Source organism: Sapajus apella, unplaced genomic scaffold (genome assembly GCF_009761245.1).
Source record: "Sapajus apella isolate SASKATOON/1434 unplaced genomic scaffold, GSC_monkey_1.0 scaffold11, whole genome shotgun sequence".
NCBI classification, from domain to species: domain Eukaryota; kingdom Metazoa; phylum Chordata; class Mammalia; order Primates; family Cebidae; genus Sapajus; species Sapajus apella.
In genome coordinates, this window is record NW_022436951.1 from 10,477,222 (window position 1) to 10,497,157 (window position 19,936).

Genomic DNA, 19,936 nt, shown 5'->3' on the forward strand with positions numbered 1-19,936 from the left:
ATATATATATATATATATATATATATATACAGAAAATTAGCCAGGCGTGGTAGCATGTGCCTGTAGTCTCAGCTACTCGGGAGGCCGATGCAAGAGAATCAGTTGAACTCAGAAGGCAGAGAGGTTGCAGTGAGTCAAGATTGTGCCACTGCACTTCAGCATGGGCGACAGAGCGAGACTCTGTCTCAAAATAAGAAAGAAAAAGAAAAAGAAAAAAAAAAAATAGCTGGGCATGGTGGCTCTTGCCTGTAGTCCCAGCTACTCAGGAGGCTGAGGCAGGAGAATTGCTTGAACCCAGGAGGCAGCGGTTGCAGTGAGCCGAGATCATGCCACTGCACTCCAGCCTAGGTGACAGAGTGAGACTCAGTCTCCAAAAAAAAAAAAAAAATTGGGGGTACAATGTAAAGAAGACTTGCTTAATCCTAATGGTAACTGCTTGACCTTAGGAGAGTCTCACCTCATATCGCTGTGCAATCTCCATCTATCTGACTCCATGCTAAGTGATAGTTTTGCATGTTTAAGCAGAAGCCAGGCTAGAAAACTCCTTCTATTCCCTTCTAGAACTACAGCATTCCGCTGTTATTCCATCACATGTGGGAGTAAAGATCCTGAACCTCTGCGTTCCCTAATTCACAAATAAGGTGCCATGAGAATGTAATGTTCCCTCAAAACACTGGATCTTTGTTTTGTTTATTGGGATGAGCATCGCATAAGAATATGCCCAACTGTGGACAGACTAGATGATATTTATATTTATTTATTTATTTATTTTTGAGATTGAGTCTCGCCCTGTCCCCCAGGCATCTTGGCTCACTGCAACCTCCACCTCCCAGGTTCAAGCAATTCTCCTGCCTCAGCTTCCAGAGTAGCTGGAATTACAGGCACGCACCATCACAACTGGCTAATTTTTGTATTTTTAGTAGAGACAGGGTTTCACCATGTTGGTCAGGTGGATCTCGAACTCCTGACCTCAAGTGATCCACCCGCCTTGGTCTCCCAAAGTGCTAGGATTATAGTCGTGAGTCACCTCGCCCAGCCTGATAAATCTGTTTCATAGTTTCACTCCTGTTCTGTGTACAGGATGTATTGCTTTTTAATGGGTTTCAATAATTAGCTGATGATGATAATGATAAGAAGAGCTATGACTTATTAAGCTCTTACTGTAATTATATTGGGCACTGTGCTAAGTACTTTATGTAGATTATCTTTTTTTATTTGCGGTAGCCCTGTAAAGTGGGTATAGTTATTAGTGTTTTTCTAACACAAGGAAACTGAGTCACAAAGAGGTTAAGTAACACAGCTAATGTTAGAGTCTCAATTCAAACCGATTTGGTCTGAGTCAAAAGGGTGTACTTAATCTTGACACTACTGCCTCTTATCATTAGGTATTTTTAGCTAGTCAGAGGGAGGAAGCACAGCAAAAAGAAACATTCATGCTTATTGGCCCAAGCTGATTGAAAAGCAGCCCTTACATAGGTTTACATTGCCTGTGGGAAGAAAATCATCTTTTCCCAGCATAACCGGAAGGGAAGGACCAAGTTCACTTTCTGGTAGGGAAGGTGCATTGCTACCTCCCACAAAGCAGAATTCAAATCAAAGTTTACCTTCATACATTTAGTTATTCATCTGTAATCTAACTTTGCATACAGTAGGTCTTCTGTGACTGTTGAATGAATACAAATGCTTTAAGACTGTGATGCCCTAAGACACACTGAACTGAAATGAGATTTTCCAGCATGGTGGTCAAGACTCTGCTTGGTCATTTCCTTTTTTCTTTTTCTTCAGCTGCTTAGTCAATAAGTTTATTGCCTTTATCTGAAAAACCTTTATAGAAAATTGTTTGGTTTATCTCTCAGCATCCCACTCCTGAGATCTGAGGAAGCTTGCCTTCTTTTTTTTTCTGAGATGGAGTCTCGCTCAGTCGCCCAGGCTGGAGTGCCGTGATGCAATCTCCACTCACTGCAACCTCCGCCTCCGGGGTTCAAGCGATTCTCCTGCATCAGCCTCCCAGTTAGCTGAGATTACAGGTGCCCGCCACCATGCTCGGCTAATTTCTTTTGAATTTTTAGTAAAGACGGGGTTTCACCATGTTGGCCAGGCTGGTCTCAAACCCCTGAGCTCAAATGATTCATCTGCCTTGGCCTCGCAAAGTGCTGGGATTACAGGCGTGAGCCACCACACCCAGCCAAGTTTGCCTTCTTTTGAGCTACCTGATCTTTCTTCTGGGCAAGGGGCATTTTGGGATAGTTCCATCTCTGCTTTTTAACTTCTTTCTTGGGCCTCTTCTCATAGAATGGATTCTGTTGTATAGCAGCATGAACTTTCTTATACTACAGCCCCATCTTGTCTGGCGTTACACTGTTCTGTATGTATTGAGAGAACTGTTTCTGGTAAATATCTTCATCTCCTTCTATTAGGTAAAATGGATGTCATCTGCCACATTCTGACACATGATGTGCTTCCAATGCGCTTCTGCATTAAATTCCTCGCTTTCAGAATCGTAACCAGGGAGAGACAAGCCTCTGGTACTGCCAGGGAGAGACAAGCCTCCATTCACGGCTTCCTTCAGGGCCTCCAAAACTTTATTGCCAGTGGGAGTTCTGGCAAGGCGTGCATCCAAATAGCAGGTAAAGGCTATGATTCTGGCTGATCATCAATGCTTCCTACATTGTATTCATCTCTGGTCACCTCCACTGGGCCTTCCTACATCTTGCCCATGCCAAACCTACTGAGAAGCCTGCGGGCCAGCAGCAGGCCAGAACAATATGCTGTGGCAGAGTTTGTCAGCCAACCTTCACACCAAATTTTGGCAGTTTGTGTGCATATGCTGCGCAGACTCTCATATCCCCTCCTACATGGGCATAAGCAATCTGACAAATGATATCTCTGTTAGGCGAACTCTCATCCTGCACTTGGGTGTGTTGTACTTATTTTTATCCTGTATCACCAAGCGTTTCTTAGCATAGTAATCAGTTTTACCCTCTCGTCATCTTCTCAGTTTCGTTTGGTATCTCTTAAAGTGGGCCTTATTCTTGACAGCTTTAACAAACCCCGTTCTGCAAAACAGAGACTCACATCCACGGCTCAGCACAGACCTCTGGCTGGTCATTTCTTTTTTTTTTTTTCGAGACAGGGTCTTGATCTGTTCAGGCTGGAGTGCAGTGGTGTGATCTCGGCTAACTGCAATCTCCACCTCCCAGGTTCAAGCAATTCTCTTGCTTCAGCCTCCCGAGTAGCTGGGACTACAGGCGTACACTGCCATGCCCGGATAATTTTTCTTTTTGTATTTTATTAGAGACAGGGTTTCACTGTGTTGCCCAGGCTGATTGTGAATGCCTGAGCTCAGGCAATCCGTCCTCCTCAGTCTCCCAAAGTGCTAGGATTACAGGCATGAGCCACCCTGCCCGGCCCTGGCAGGTCATTTCCATGGACTTCTTATCAGATGTCCCCTAAGAGTCTTACAATCCAATGTTTCCTTCGACTCAGTGTTTATGAGACAGCATAGGGATGGGTCACATACTTTCCCAATGTCAACTACTTTTAGATCAAGACAAGATTTTTAACGAGGTTTATTGAGTGCTGTTGTATATCAACAATAGATGAGTCATGAGTGAAACAGACATCAAAATGATTTTTAGAAAGGCAAGTGAACCACACACAAACAAAAAATAAGAAGGCTTGATCCAAATTACTCCAAAGGACAGATATTTTCCCATTAGGACAATTTATCCTGAATCTGTAAACAGAGAGGGGCATAATTATACAAGTGTTTGTTAACAGATCTAAACCTCATGCAGCTATAAAAAGCTGGAGAGAGGAAGAAAGCGGAAATTCCCAGGAGAAGATTCCCAACCACGTTCAGAACCACCAGCTCTCCACAAACACAAGCCCCAGCCGTGGCACCAAGCAAAGCACGAGAAGAAACCTCAGGATTCTGACACAGTCCACAAAAGTAACTTTGAATTGTCCTGAAACCAAACAATGACAATTCTAACCAATCAACTTTCGGCTGACACACAGGGGTGGTGACTTATTGATGTCCCAGATGTAGTTAATGGAAACATGATGCCATGATGCTCAGAATTAAAAAGGTATTTAGTCAATGTTGATTGAATGGATGGATAAGTGAATGAAGTCTGAACAGATGCCCGTGTCTCTTTCCCTCTTTGCAGCTCTGTTGGGAAGACGTCCTCAATGCTTCAACCCCAGCCAGGTATGGGGGCTCACGCCTGTAATTCCAGTATTTTGGGAGGCAGAGGCAGGCGGATCACCTGAGGTCAGGAGTTCAAGACCAGCCTGGCCAACGTGGTGAAACCTGTCTCTACTAAAAATACAAAAATTAGCGGGGCGTGGTGGCACATGCCTGTAACCCCAGCTGCTCGGGAGGTTGAGACAGTTCAGAATCACCTGAACCCGGGAGGCGGAGGTTGCGGTGAGATGAGGTTGCACCACTGCACTCCAGCCTGGGTGACAGAGAGATACTCTGTCTCAAAAAAAAGAAACCAACCAAACAAACAAAATGCTTCGAATCCAAAGCCACCACAGAGGGGCTGAACCATTTGGCATAGTTCCCTAGGAACAGAACAGTTCATGGAACTGGAGACTGGTTTCCCACCCAAAGATATACCAATGGGTGATCTTCCAGTGAACACAGGAAGGGGAATTGTGGTACCTATGGAACACCTTTGCAGGCCTTGATTGAAAAGCTGCCGTTATTTACAGTACAGATTCTAAACTCTATTTGAAGTCCAACAGAAGCAAGTACTAAGTAGCTAGCACCCATACAGGATGCCAAGACCTGTTCTAAGCCCTTCACATATTTGGTCATTAAATTCTTATTACAATCTTAGGATATATAATTATTACAGCCACCCATTTTACAGGTGGTAAAACTGCACAAGGTTACCTAATTAGCTCATGGTCAGACAACTAGTACAGAGAGGAGCTAGGACTCAGAGTCTCTTTGGAACCAGTGCTTGCTCTTAAGTGCTACCCGATGCTACCAGTCCAGATCTTACTTCCTGCCACTTCTCTGCACAAACTCACTGTTTGCCCACAAATATGCAAAGAATATTCTAATCTCTGCAGGACAAGTTTCCTGACCTCCCTTCCACCGTTACCTCTCTCTTGTGAGTGCTCACATCACTCATTCTCCAGGAAACACACTGAAACTTACTTGGCTCACATCACACCTCTCCAAATACCTCTGAAGTTCCTTTGGTGTTGGAACTGTGTGTTACATGGCAGTCCAGAGATGGAGTGGAATAAGAAAGACCTAGGTTTAAAGTACAAGTCCCATAATTATGACCCATGGGATTCTGGTAAGTTACCTGACATTTCCTGTCCTTATATTTAAACCATCTGCCTTAAGGTCTTGTTGAAGAGGAGGGGCTTAGTGTCTAGGATGATGCCTGATATTGTAAGCCAGAGATTCTCAATCAGGTGTTATTTTACACACCCTTACCCCACCCCTGCAGGGGCATTTGGCAATGACTAGAGATATTTGATAATCACAACTGTAGGGAAGGATGCTTACTGGCATCTGATGGAGACAGAGAATGCTTTTCCTTTTTTTTTTTTTTTTGAGACGGAGTCTCGCTCTGTCGCCAGGCTGGAGTGCAGTGGTGTAATCTTGGCTCACTGCAACCTCCTCCTCCCAGGTTCAAGCGATTCTCCTCCCTCAGTATCCTGAGTAGCTGGAACTACAGGCACGCACCACCACGCCCAGGTAATTTTTGTGTTTTTAGTAAAGACATGGTTTCACCATGTGGCCAGGATGGTTTTGATCTCTTGGCCTTGTGATTCACCCGCCTCAGCCTCCCAAAGTGCTAAGATTACAGGCTTGAGCCACCGTGCCTGGCTGAGAGAGACGATTCTTCTCATCTCCCATTCTTTGGCCATGGTGGCAATATCTTCTTCCATTTCTACCTTTTACAGTCAGAAAACATGGATAATTTTTGTGCAGTTGTATATGAGAAAATGTAAAACTTAACTGTGGTCTCTAGTCATCTTGAAGCATCTCTGGGAGATGCCCCAAACTAAACCACCTGCCCAGAGTGGAGCATAACAAGATAGGTTCTTTCTTACCTTGGGCCTCTGAACAGACTGAAGCTGAGGCTGTCCTTCCCACTTTAAACACCATCACCTGCCAATTCCTACTCACCTCTCAGGACTCAGCTTAGAGATCACCTTTTCCAGGGAAAAGGGGGACCCTTCCCTAGAATATATTCAGGCCCTCCATGTACCCCAGTAGCGTCCCCACTGCCCATCCATCTGTCTGCTTACCCTTGTAGACTGTAAACCCTTTTAGGGAAGGGTCATGTGGTCTGACACTGTTTTATTCCCAGGGCCTCACACTGTGCCTAGCGTATACAGGTGCCCAATAAATATTTGTTGAACAAATGAATATAAATAAAGAGACTCAAATGCATTAATTCCTGCAACTACTTACTGAATGCCTACTATAAATCAGGTACAGAACTTGGCAATGGGAAAACAACTATTTTTACCCTCATACGAACAACAACAACAGTAAAAAGAACCACAGCTAATGTTTATTGGACATTATGTCCCAGGCATCCTGCTAAGCTATTATATTTGCTTTTAATCCTCCCCCAAAAGCCCATGTGGCAGACACTATTATTCCCATCGTACAGGTGAAGAAAGACATCGATTCACTCACACAGCCCTTAATGAAAAAGAGTCTCTGACACATAAGTTCACAGACATCCATTTACATGAACTTAACTCCCACCAAGAAAAGAATACCTGTGAATTCACTCATGAGCTTTTCTGATGGCCATCACCTTGCCTGGAATGTCCCTACTGACTCTGTATATTGCTTGACACTTACTTTAAAATATTTTGGGGCCGGGCGCGGTGGCTCAAGCCTGTAATCCCAGCACTTTGGGAGGCCGAGGCGGGTGGATCACGAGGTCAAGAGATCGAGACCATCCTGGTCAACATGGTGAAACCCCGTCTCTACTAAAAATACAAAAAATTAGCTGGGCATGGTGGCGCGTGCCTGTAATCCCAGCTACTCAGGAGGCTGAGGCAGGAGAATTGCCTGAACCCAGGAGGCGGAGGTTGCGGTGAGCCGAGATCGCGCCATTGCACTCCAGCCTGGGTAACAAGAGCGAAACTCCGTCCCCCCCCAAAAAAAATATATATTTTGGGCTGGGCGTGGCGGCTCATGCATGTGACCCCAGCACTTTGGGAGGCCAAGATGGGTGGATCCCTTGAGGTCAGGAGTGCATGACTAGCCTGGCCAATACAGCAAAACCCTGTATCTACTAAAAATACAAAAATTAGTCAGGTGTGGTGGCAGGCACCTGTAATCCTAGCTACTTTGGAGACTGAGGCAGGAGAATCGCTTGAACCCAGGAGGCAGAGGTTGTAGTGAGCTGAGATCATGCCAATGTACTCCATCCTGGGCTAAAGAGCAAAACTCCATCTCAAAAAAAAAAAAAAAAAAAAAAAAGATTAGGCCGGGCTCACTCCTGTAATCCTAGCACTTTGGGAGGCCGAGGCAGGTGGATCACCTGAGGTCAGGAGTTTGAGACCAGCCTGGACAACATGGTGAAACCCTGTCTGTACTAAAAATACAAAAATTAGCTGGGTGTGGTGGTGGACACTTGTAATCCCAGCTACTTAGGAGGCTGAGGGAGAAGAATCGCTTGAACCCAGGAGGCAGTGATCTGAGATCACGCCACTGCACTACAGCCTGGGTAACAAAGCAAGGCTCTTTCTCAAAAAAATTTTTTTGATACAGACCGTGTGATGTCAAGTGATGTCACCATCACCTACATTCCAGAGGCCATGAGCTAATGTGTGAAAGACACCCATCACGAGTCTATGCTCTGCAGCTGCAGTGAACACTTGAAATATCATTATCTAAATCTGCAGCAGAAGGTTCTGAAGGTACCAAAATGGAAGTTAGAAATATTTCTTTCTTCTGTGGAATGATCAAGGTAAGTTGGTTAGAAAGGTTTGCACAGGGACTTCTGCCTTTGCCTGCTGAGCTGTAAGGATGATGGGTGTGCAGAGCCCTAACACCTCTGGTATGGTTTGGATCTGCGTCTGCAGTCAAATCTCATGTAGAATTGTAATCCCCAGCGTTGGAGGTGGGGCCTCATGGGAGGTGATTGGATCAAGGGGTTGGAGTTCTCTTGAACGGGTTAGCGCCATCCTCTTAGGGCAATTCTCATGAGAGTGAGTGAGTTACTGTGAGAACTGGTTGTTGAAAAGTGTGTAGCACCTCCCCCTGCCTCTCTCCCTCTCTCTCTCTCCTCTCTCTCTGTCTCTGTTTCTCTCTCTCTCAATCTCTCTCTCTCTCAGTCCTGCTCCTGCTATTTAAGGCGTGCCTCCTTCCCCTTTGCCTTCCACCATGATTGTAAGTTTCCTGAGGCCTCCCCAGAAGCTGCTATGCTTCCTGTGCACCCTGTAGAACCGTGAGCTAATTAAACCTCTTTTCTTTATATATTACCCAGTCTCAGGTATTTCTTTATAGCAATATGAGAATGGACTAATACCCCTCAGAGTGTTAGCCGTAGCTGGGCAGATGGGCCTGGGCCTCCCCAGCTAATGGAAGATTCTGTCACTGGGTCTGATGATGAGGTCAGGCACTTCTTGTTCAGGGTCCTGGTGCCTGTGCCTCACAGTGAACCTGCCGGGAAAGAGCACCTACAAGAACAAGCAGTGGAGACATTGCCAGACTTATCGAATAAAGCAGGCTGTGGACGATCTCTACCCACTCTATGGAAAGGCAGGAGTCAAGGACTTGCTTTCATGGTGACCTCCCACCTGGTAGGGAGGCTGTGGGTCGGGAGGTGAACAGCTTCCACCTTTCCTGATGATCAGAAGCTACTGATGTTGAACAAAGGAACACGACAACTCTGAGTGGCCAGTTCGTTCGGGCAGGGCTGCAACACCTCCTTCTCTGCCTTGCTCTCTTGGCAAACACCCATTTGTCTCAACATTTCAGCTCAAAAACGCCCCCTGCTTTGAACACTTTCTTTCTTGACAATCACCTCCCCATTCGGAGCTCCAAGGGTTGCTGAAATGGCTGCCTACACGTTGCTGAGATCCTTCTGATAAACCTCAACTGCCTGAGATAACCTGGGCAAGTCTCTTCCTGCACCCTGAAAAAGCTGAATCTATTAAAGGAGTTGATTTTTAGAATACGGTTTATTGAGCCAGGTGCCATGCTAGGTGCGGAGGTGAGATGATGCAGCTGCAGGCAGTTATCGTGTATTATGGGATAACTGCTAAGTCCTGGGAACTGGGAGACGCCATCAGGGGCACCTGATTAGACTGAAAGGTTAGAGAGGGCTTGCAGAAGTGCTTGTAAGCTGAGCCCTGAAGAAAAGATTCCAGGAAACAGAAGTGGCAAGGGCCAAGGTCCATAGCAGAGACGGGGGATGCCATGTTTTGCGGACCCGGAAGGTTCATTCTGGCTGCAAATTTGGTGGGTCTGGGGTCAGTATGAGGAGAGAGGGAAACTGAACAGAAGCTGAGTGAGGGCTTGGGAGGCAGTGGTTTGGGCTTCATCTTTGGCGGGCTTTTAACAGAGGAGTAAGGTGGACGGATTTCCATGTTAGAAAGATTACACAGAGGCGGGGCATGGTGGCACATGCCTGTAATCCCAGCTACTCTGGTGGCTGAGGCAAGAGAATCGCTTGAACCCAGGAGGCGGAGGTTGCAGTGAGCTGAGATAGTGCCATTGCACTCCACTTTGGGAGACGGAGCAATGCTCTATCTCAAAAAAAAAAAAAAAAAAAAAGAAAAGAAAAGAAAAGAAAGAAAGATTACACTGAATACAAGGAGGAGCACATCCCAGAAGGCCAGCTGGGCAGAGGTGAAAAGAAGGGTAAGGAAGCTGTCACGTGAATCCAGGCAGGAAAAGACGGTGCCTGGCCAAAGTGAGTTGCTGTGGGCCAGTGCTTCCCTTGTGTGAAACAAAACTCCAGAGTTGCTCTGTTTATAGGCTCTTTCCTACTGCTAGACTGTCAATCCCTAGCGGGCAAAAATTGGAATTCACTCATCTCTGGATCCTCAGTGGCCACAGGTGATGAAGTCCTCAATAAAGGGTTGGCCGATGCATATTGAATGACAGAATTCCCTAAGTACAATTATAATTTCCTTTTGCTAGATTCCCCACCACTAGGCCCCGTCCTCTCTGGCGCTGCTGTCCTCTCTGCCGCTGCTGCCTGCAGCAATCTCTTTTCACCAATTACCGTACTCCTTTTACCCTGAGTTGCGCCAAGGTGTACACTGCCGCTCACTTCCTTTCATACAAAGCACAGACTTTGATTCTAGTCTTCACAGCCCCCTAAATATCTTACATTGCCCTTTCCTCCCACTATGGCCCAGCTTATTCCACTACTGTAGCTAGTCAAGACCTGGGCTTGGCTTAGAGAGTCCCCTCCCCAACCATCTTGAAAGTTTTACAGCGGCGACCTCACTTGTGTGTAGTGGCTCCCCACTCCCATCTGATATCCTAAGTCTACTTCATTCTTTATTTTACTTTAGAAAACACAATATTTTATTGTTTTATTTGAAAATAAAATAAAACAGGCCAGGTACAGTGGCTCACGCCTGTAATCCCAGCACTTTGGCAGGTCAAGGCAGGAGCATCACCTGAGGTCAGGAGTTTGAGACCAATCTGGCCAAGATGGTGAAACCCCATCTCTACTAAAAACACAAAAATTAGCCTGGTGTGGTAGCAAATGCCTATAATCCCAGCTACTTGTGAAGCTAAGGCAGGAGAATCACTTGAACCTGGGAGGAGGAGGTTGCAGTGAGCCGAGATTGTGCCACTGGACTCCAGTCTGGGTAATAGAGTGAGCCTATGTCTTAAAATAAAATGGTCCCCCCATCTGCAAGAAGCATTCACGAACTCCTACTAACCAGATACAGAATCTTACCCAACCTTACTCCCATTAATACATATTCCTGTCAATTGCATATGACGGCGATTTCTCCTGTTTTCTCTCTCTCTCTTTTTTTTTTTTTTTGAGAAGGGGCTTCACCGCGTTGGTGAGGATGGTCTCAAACTCCTGACCTCAGGTGATCCACCCACCTCAGTCTCCCAAAGTGCTGGGATTACAGGTGTGAACCCCCGCGCCCGGCCTCTCCATGTTTTCTCTTCAAAGGCATAAGAGCACCCTTGCCTGTACCTGCTCCATCTTCCCTGACGCGGTCTGGCTGTATCCCCACCCGTATCTCATCCCAAAATGTACTTCCCATGTGTCAAGGGAGGGAACCTGGTGGGAGGTGACTGGATCATGGGGGTGGTTTCCCCCATGCTGTTCTTATGGTACTGAGAGAGCTCTCGTGAGATCTGATGGTTTTACATGGCGCTCTTCCCCCTTCACTCTCTCTTTTTTCTGCTGCCTTGTGAAGAAGGTACTTGCTTCTCCTTTGCCTTCCACCATAATTGTAAATTTCCTGTACTCCCCAAACCAGCCATGCAGAACTGTGAGTCAATTAAACCTCTTTCCTTTATAAATTACCCAGTCTTGGGTATTCCTTTATAGCAGTCTGAGAACGGACTAATACATTCCCCTTGCCCTGTTCCTTGCACCAAAGAAACTTGTTCCAGCTCACAGAGGTCTTCTGCTTTGACTTATCCCTGAGAACTGGGCACTGGGCAATGTAAACTCAGAAGCAGAAAATCCATTGCAGCCATTGCTCACCTCTAGGCCGGGTCCACACCCAGCCCTGCCAGATGGCTTTATAATAGTGAGTGCTGTGTTACCATGAAGGGCCTTCTATAAACTCTTAGGAGAGTTAAAACTGGATAGTATCCCAGAGGCTGTTCCTTTCCCCTGCAAACCTTTGTCTAGCAGGGGCTGGTGCCTTTCCTTACACAGGTTTATAGTAACGTTGCCAGATAAAATACAGGAGACCCAGCTGAATTTGAATCACAGCTGAAAAATGAATAATTTTTTTACTCTCAGTAGATCGCAAAAATCACATGGAATTTTTCACTTATTAAATCTGAAAATCTTATAATAACCACGTCCTTACTCCTTGGTCTTGACAAAAATCATTTCTCTACTCAGTCACAGGTAAATAATCATATGGAAAACAAAACATATGCACATTGTTACAAATTGAGAAGCTTGAAGACATTCCTTTGTGGTCTCTGTTTCTCACTCTGATGGACATCTGCTCCCAAGAATAGGTTTCTAATCATTTTCTTTGTAGCTGACTTGAAGTCCTTCGCCTTTGCCTAACCTCTCTCACTCCGTTTATAATTCTCTCCATGATCATTCTTTTTGCATCATTAAGTTCAACCACTTTGACCCTTCTTCCCTTCCCAAGCAATCAGCATTCAATTGAGTGCTTCACCTTGACTTGCTCTCTTATAATGATATATCAAAATGTCTCTTCTTTACAAGTCAACGAACCACATTCAGGAAACACTGAATTGAGGGTAGGTAGCTCCCTCAATTCTTCCAAATTGACCTCAAGGATCAGATGCCCCTTCCTAATTATTCCATGCTCTCCAACTCTAGGAAAGCCTCCCAAAAAGCAGCTTAGGACTCCAGCCTCAGTTCTTATCTGGTCCACCACTGTTCTCCATCAACTAAAAAAGCTCCTAGTTGGGAAAAGCAAAGGATCAGATAGAACCCTGAATAATTTTCTTGCAAATGAAAAACGTGGCTTCCTCTTCAGGCTTCAGGGGCCATCTCAGCTTAAAAGCCACGTTGTTTACCCATGGCGCTGTACCGAGGGCCCACCTCACTCTAACCCCAAGGAGGGTCCAGTTTAGCCCATTTATCAATGCATGTCTGCGGAGGAAGGGATGAAGGGGAACTGTAACCCTGTTGCGACTATTTTCCAGTTCACACTTGGAGCACTGTGGGGGAGACTCGGAGAGGGAAACGGTAGAAAGCAAGCTCTGATGGAAACCGGGGCGGGCTGGTTAACACAGAATGAAGGACATGATGAGATCAAGAAAAAATTGTTAATGGTCGGGCGTCGTGTCTCACACTATAATCCCAGCACTTTGGGAGGCTGAGGCAGGTGCACACTTGAGCTCAGGAGTTTGAGACCAGCCTGGCCAACATGGTGAAACCCCGTCTCTGCTGAAAAATACAAAAATTAGCTGGGCGTTGTGGCAGGCACCTGTAATCCCAGCTATTTAGGAGGCTGAGGCAGGAGAGTTGCTTGAACCCAGGAGGTGAAGGTTGCAGTGAGCTGAGACTGTGCCACTGCACTCCAGCCTGCGTGAAAAAGCAAGGCTCCATCTAAAAGAAAAGGAAAAGAAACGAAAAGAAAAGAAAAAGTTGTTAATATGTCCAGGGTGGGAAAACACTTTGAATTACCAGAGTCATGAAGAATTTCATTAAAAACAGGGTGGTAGTCTGGGGTGGTAGTCCAGGAGTTCGAGACCAGCCTGACCAACATGGTGAAACCCTGACTCTACTAAAAATACAAAATTAGCTGGGTGTGGTGGCACACGCCTGTAATCCCAGCTAGTCAGGAGGCTGGGGCAGGAGAATCACTTGAACCTGGGAGGCAGAGGTTGCAGTGAGCTGAGATCGAGTCATTGCACTCCAGCCTGGGCAACAGAGTGAAACTCCATTTCAAAAAGAAAAATGAAAAGAAAAAACAGGGGTGGAAAAAAAAAACTTTCATTATTATTAGTAATAGTAATTAGTAATGAAAGTATTAGTAGGGAGGTGGAGGAAAAAAAAAAAAAAAAAAGAAAGTATTCGTACTTAGCCACAAAGACATCTATACCTTTTTAAACCCCTGTCATATTGTTAGTATATCTTTGCTTTTATATGCCTTTCACTTCACCCCACAAAGAAGGAATGATAGATGTGATTATACCCACCCCACAATGATGAAACTGTGAAAAGCATGTGAGCACTTCCAGGAACCCAGGTTTCTTGACTTCTGGTCCAGGGGGTTTCCCTGTCTAGCCGCTAGCAGTTGCTCTATTAGAAACCAGCCAGATTCAGGCCAAGAAACTGCTTTCAGATTTATCCCAGTGCCTTCAGAAGGCTGAATGGGCTGTGTCAGGGTGAGTGGCCCAGTGGGCAGAGGTTGTGCAGCCAGGGGGCCTGGGTTTAGATCTCATCCCTCCTTTATCAGCCTGGATTCTCTCATCCGTAACTGGGGATAATGACAATTACCTTGCAGAGGTGTGAGCTAGAATGAGCTGGCGCATAACTGTAGATGTGCATAAACATTATATTAACAATGACTGTAATTGTAGGTTTAGGATTCTAACTTGTGTAGAAGAGTTCAAATATATGCAAATCCCAGCGAAGACAGGGATGAAATGGAGGAGAACCGGTAGTTTTTCAAAGCTACCAAAAGGCTTATCAAGCTATATGGTTTTAAGTGACAAGAGAAAGTTACAAATTAATGGCTCACCTTCATTAAGTGTTCATGGTGTGTCAGTCCCTGTGATAAGCCTTCACATGCAGACTCTCATTTACTCTCTCATCGCCTTAGGAGTTACATATTGTTCTTTTTTTTTTTTTTTTTTTTTGAGATGAAGTCTCACTCTGTCATGCCACCATGCCTGGCTGATTTTTTGTATTTTTAGTAGAGACGGGGTTTCACCGTATTGGCCAGGCTGGTCTCCAACTCCTGACCTCGTGATCTGCCCACATTGCCCTCCCAAAGTGCTGGGATTATAGGTGTGAGCCACCACACCCAACCAGATATTGTTCTTGAGACAGATTCTTGCTCTGTTGCCAGGCTGGAATGCAGTGGTATGGTCTCTGCTCACTAGAACCTCTGCCTACTAGGTTCGAGTGATTCTCCTGCCTCAGCCTCACGAATAACTGGGACTACAGGCACGCACCACCAAACCCAACTAATTTCTGTATTTTTAGTAGAGACAGGGTTTCACCACGTTAGCCAGGATGGTTTCAATCTCTTGATCTCATGATCCGCCCACCTCAGCCTACCCAAAATGCTGGGATTACAGTCATGTGCCACTGCTCCCCACTGAGTATTATTCTTTGTTCCATTTTGCAGTTAGGGAAAGCCTGACTTAGTGGGATTAAGAAAGAGCCCAAGGTCACACATTTTATAAGTGGTAGAATCAGGACTCATTAAGTTCACACCCACAGATGTGTATAACCCAAGCAAAGCATTCTTGTAGATGTGTTGTGTGTGTGTGTGTGTGTGTGTGTGTGTGTGTGTGTGTGTGCACCTGTGCACGGACAGCGTTCAGAAGAAAATATACCAGATATTAGCACTATCCCACCACTGGATGGTGGAATGACAAGTAATGTTCCTTTTCTTCTTTATGCTTTACTTAATTGAGTAGATAGTGCTTTTATAATTTAAATGTTTTTCCTTTTGATAACACACTTTAAAAAGCAAACCAAAATGAGGCTTCAAAAATATGAGTGGAACCACCATCCTTTAGTAATTCACCAAAATGCTGAACATAAAGGGAAAGAAGAGAGACACCCAATATATGTCCTGTAGGCTTTTTAGAAAACATGGAGTCGTTCCTTTGGCCACATAGATGCAAATCCATAAGAAAGGTGATACTGTAGACATCAAGGGAATGGGTACTGTTCGAAAGGGAATGCCCCACAAGTGTCACCATGGCAAAACTGGAAGAGTCTACAGTGTCACCCAGCATGCTGCTGGCATTGTTGTAAAGAAACATGTTAAGGGCAAGATTCTTGCCAAGAGAATTAATGTGCATATTGAGCACATTAAGCACTCTGAGAGACGAGACTGCTTCCTGAAACGCGTGAAGGAAAATGATCAGAAAAAGAAAGAAGCCGAAGAGAAAGGCACCTGGATTCAACTGAAGCACCAGCCTGCTCCACCCAGAGAAGGACACTGTGTGAGAAACAGTGGGAAGGAGCCTGAGCTGCTGGAACCTATTCCCTATGAATTTATGGCATAATAGGTGTTTTTTTTTTTAAAAAAAAAAAAGACGTCTCTGGACTGTAAAACATATATGTATATAATGAAAATGACTACTCCTTGAATCATTGTGTGTGGGGGGGAGATATAAATAGCATTTGCAAGGCCCATGGTAATTAAGCTTTCAGGATTTTTTCCCCCCAATCAAAGAAAGCTTTAGAATAAAATGAGTTGTTTTTTTTTTTTTAAAAATTTTTTTTTTTTTTAAAAAAAAAAAAAAAAAACAGGGTCTGACCCAGGCTGGAGTGCAGTGGCATGATCACGGCTCACTGCAGACTAAACTTCCCTGGGCTCAGGTGATCCTCCCACCTCAGCCTTCTGAGTAGCTGGGAGTATAGGTGCATGCCACCATCCCTGGCTAATTTTTGTGTTTTTTGGTAGATACAGGGTGTATTAGTCCATTCTCATGCTGCTCTAAAGAACTGCCTGAGACTGGGTAATTTATAAAGGAAAGAGGTTTAATTGATTCTCTCCTGAGGGGAGGCCTCAGGAAACTTACAATCATGGCAGAAGGGGAAGCAAACATGTCCTTCACATGATGGCAGGAAGGAGAAGTGCTGGGCAAAGAGGGAAAAACCTGTTGTAAAACCATCAGATCTCTTGAAAGCTCACTATTACAAGAGCTCTTGCCAGTTATTTACTACACATAGGGATTATAGGAACTGAACTGCAATTCAAGATGAGTTTTGGGTGGGGACACAGACAAACCATATCATGGGGTTTTGCCATGTTGCTCAAGCTGGTCTTGAACTTCTGATGCTCAAGTGATCTGCCCACCTCAGCCTCCCAAAGTGCTGAGATTACAGGCATGGGCCACGATGCCTGGCCTAAGTTTCTTAAAAATAAAGATTATATTCCATGTCCAGGTTGCTATCTCTTAGGCAGTAGATCTCAGTTCTAAAACTTAAATTTGAGGTTTAGAAATATCACGAACCAAATATTTGCCGCTTATTTACTCTATAATAACAAAATGAGCTCTTAAAATCTGTTTTTTTTTTCTTTTACCACATTTTCCCTTGACATGATTATTTATAACTTATGTGCAAACTCCTTTCTCTTCTGTGGTCATTACAAAGGATAAAATGATAAAAGATCACTAAAGCAAACAATTGTCTTTCTGTTCGCTTTGAACTCTGAAGTCCTCTTCAAGGAGTACTACGAAGGTAAATTAAGATTTTGCACCCCCTGTCAACAGAACTGTCTTCAAAGATGACCTCTGGAGGGGAGTAAAAGAATTGAAAGCAAACTGAAGGAATTCAAAAGCAACGACATTTTCCTATTTTTCTGCAGTTAACAACAATGCAAGGATGGCAGAGGAGGGCAACTTGTACCCAGAACAGGTGCCTGAATCTTTCTGGTGAGAGCTCCTGGGGTCCCTGCAGGTCAGATGATCTGGAGGGCAGGAGGGATGCGTGTTGAAAAGCCACATGGGAGGATGGGAGATGCAGAGGCTGAGCTCTCTCTCCCAGGCCATTAAAGACTTTTCAGATAATGGAGAAACTCTCACAACAGAATTGGTGTGGAGGTCAGCTAAGCCAGGTATGCAGGATGTGCTCACAGACCTGGCCTCCTGGGAATGTCCCAGACCTGAAATTCTCTGTGGCTCACCTAGTGCCCTAGCTGTGCTATAACGTGAGAGTGGCAGGGAGGTTTTAGAGTTCATTTGCATGGATATCAGCCTACTCCTCTAAGTCAATGAAAAACTACCATTGAAAACCATGGACTTGTGAAGAAAATAATGACACCTTGTTTGCCTAGCCTTTGTTCTATTTATTTTCAGAGAACAATGCCTCCAGATCAGCTTTGGAAAACTCACCTGCAAATTGACATGACTGTTTACCTGTTTGAAATTGGGTGTGTTTCTTTTTCAAAGAAGAAAAGGAGGGTTAATTATCAAAATCTTTTAGACTGTTATTCCAGAGATGAGAGGCTTTTTGTGCTGCTGAGCTACATGATTATACAGATCTCTTTGAGGAGCATTTCCAGCTCCAGGGGTTTCTGGGGATTAAAATATACGTGAGCAGGGCATGGTGGCTCACACCTGTAATCCCAGCACTTTGGGAGGCTGAGGCAGGCAGATCACTAGAGGTCAGAAGTTCAAGACCAGCCTGGCCAACATGGCGAAACCCCACCTCTAAGAAAAATACAAAAATTAGCTGGGTGTGATGGTGGGCATCTGTAATCCCAACTATTTGGGAGGCTGAGGTGGGAGAATTGATTGAATCTGGAGGGCCAAGATCATGCCACTGCACTCCAGCCTGGGTAACAAGAGGGAAACTCTGTCAAAAAAAAAAAATTAAAAGTTAAATAAATAAATAAACCTAGGGTCCATAAAGTATGAAAATGCAGAATATAATTTTTAATATAATTTTATATTTTACGGATTGACGATCTCTCAGAATTTTGTGTATTTTGCCTGTTTCTGAACTTCACAGATACCATATACACATATATTTTCTCTCTCTTTTTTTTTTTTTTTTTTTTTTTTTGAGACGGAGTTTCACTCATGTTATCCAGGCTGGAGTGCAATGGCGTGATCTTGGCTCACCGCAACGTCCGCCTCCTGGGTTCAGGCAATTCTCCTGCCTCAGCCTCCTGAGTAGCTGGGATTACAGGCACGCACCACCATGCCCAGCTAATTTTTTGTATTTTTAGTAGAGACGGGGTTTCACCATGTTGACCAGGATGGTCTCGATCTCTTGACCTTGTGATCCACCCGCCTCTGCCTCCCAATGTGCTGGGATTACAGGCTTGAGCCACCGCGCCCAGCCGTATTTTCTCTCTTTTTTAGCTGTTCATCTTAGTTTCGTTGGTGTGACTTGATTTGCTTTGCGCTTTTTATTTTTGAGACAGGGTCTCACTGTATCACTCACCCAGGCCGGAGTACAGTGGTGTGATCTTGGCTCACTGCAGCCTCTACCTACTGGCTCAGGTGATCCTCCCACCTCAGCCTCACAAGCAGCTGGGACTACAGGCACACGCCATCATGCCTGGCCAATTTTTTTGTTTGTTGGTTTTTTGAGACAGAGTCTCACTCTGTCACCCAGGCTGGAATACAGTGGCATGATCTCAGCTCATTGCAACCTCTGTCTCCCAAGTTCATGCGATTCTCCAGCCTCAGCCTCCTGAGTAGCTGGGACTACAGGTGTGGACCACCATGCCTAGCTAACTTTTTGTATTTTTAGTAGAAACAGGGTTTCACCATGTTGGCCAGACTGGTCTTGAACTCCTGACCTCAAATAACCCACCCACCTCAGCCTTCCAAAGTACTGGGTCTACAGGCATGAGCCACTGTGCCCGGCCTCATATTCTTTATGAACTTTTAAAAATATAAATCCATTCTTAGCTGGCTGGGCACAGTGGCTCACACCTGTAATCCCAGCACTTTGGGAGGCCGAGGTGGGCAGATCATCTGAGGTCAGGAGTTTGAGACCAGCCTGACCAACAGGGAGAAACCCTGTCTTTACTAAAAATACAAATTAGCTGGGCTTGGTGGCACATGCCTGTAATCCCAGCTAGTGAGGAGGCTGAGGCAGGATAATCGCTTGAACCCAGGAGGCAGAGATTGCAGTGAGCCAAAATCACGCCGCTGCACTCCAGCTGGGGTGACAGAGCAAGACTCCATCTCAGAAAAAAGAAAGGAGGATTTAGATCAAGTTGGGGAAATTTGTAAAAATTGTGGCTTTTTCCCTCAAAATCAATAAAATTGACCAGGTGCAGTGGCTCACACCTATAATCACAGCACTTTGGGAGGCCAAGGCAGGCAGATGACTTGAGATCAGGGGTTCAAAACGAGCATGGCCAACACGGCGAAACCCCATCGCTACAATACAAAAATTAGCTGGGCATGCTACTGCACACCTTTAATCCCAGCTACTTGAGAGGCTGAAGCAAGAGAATTGCCTGAACCCTGGAGGTGGAGGTTGCAGTGAGCTGAGATCATGCCATTGCACTCTGGCCTGGGCCACAGAGCAAGACTCTGTCTCAAAAAAAAAAAAAAAAAAAAAAAAAAAGCCAA

The 19,936-nt window shown here is 45.1% G+C and overlaps 1 protein-coding gene and 1 pseudogene across 4 annotated transcripts in view; both read right to left on the bottom strand.

Annotated features, from left to right (window-relative positions):
• The window catches only part of PDZD2 (PDZ domain containing 2), a 466,872-nt gene that overhangs the window by 248,850 nt on the left and 198,086 nt on the right, over positions 1–19,936 (bottom strand). The window lies entirely within an intron of this gene.
• On the bottom strand, positions 2,119–3,166 carry LOC116552316 (annotated as a pseudogene).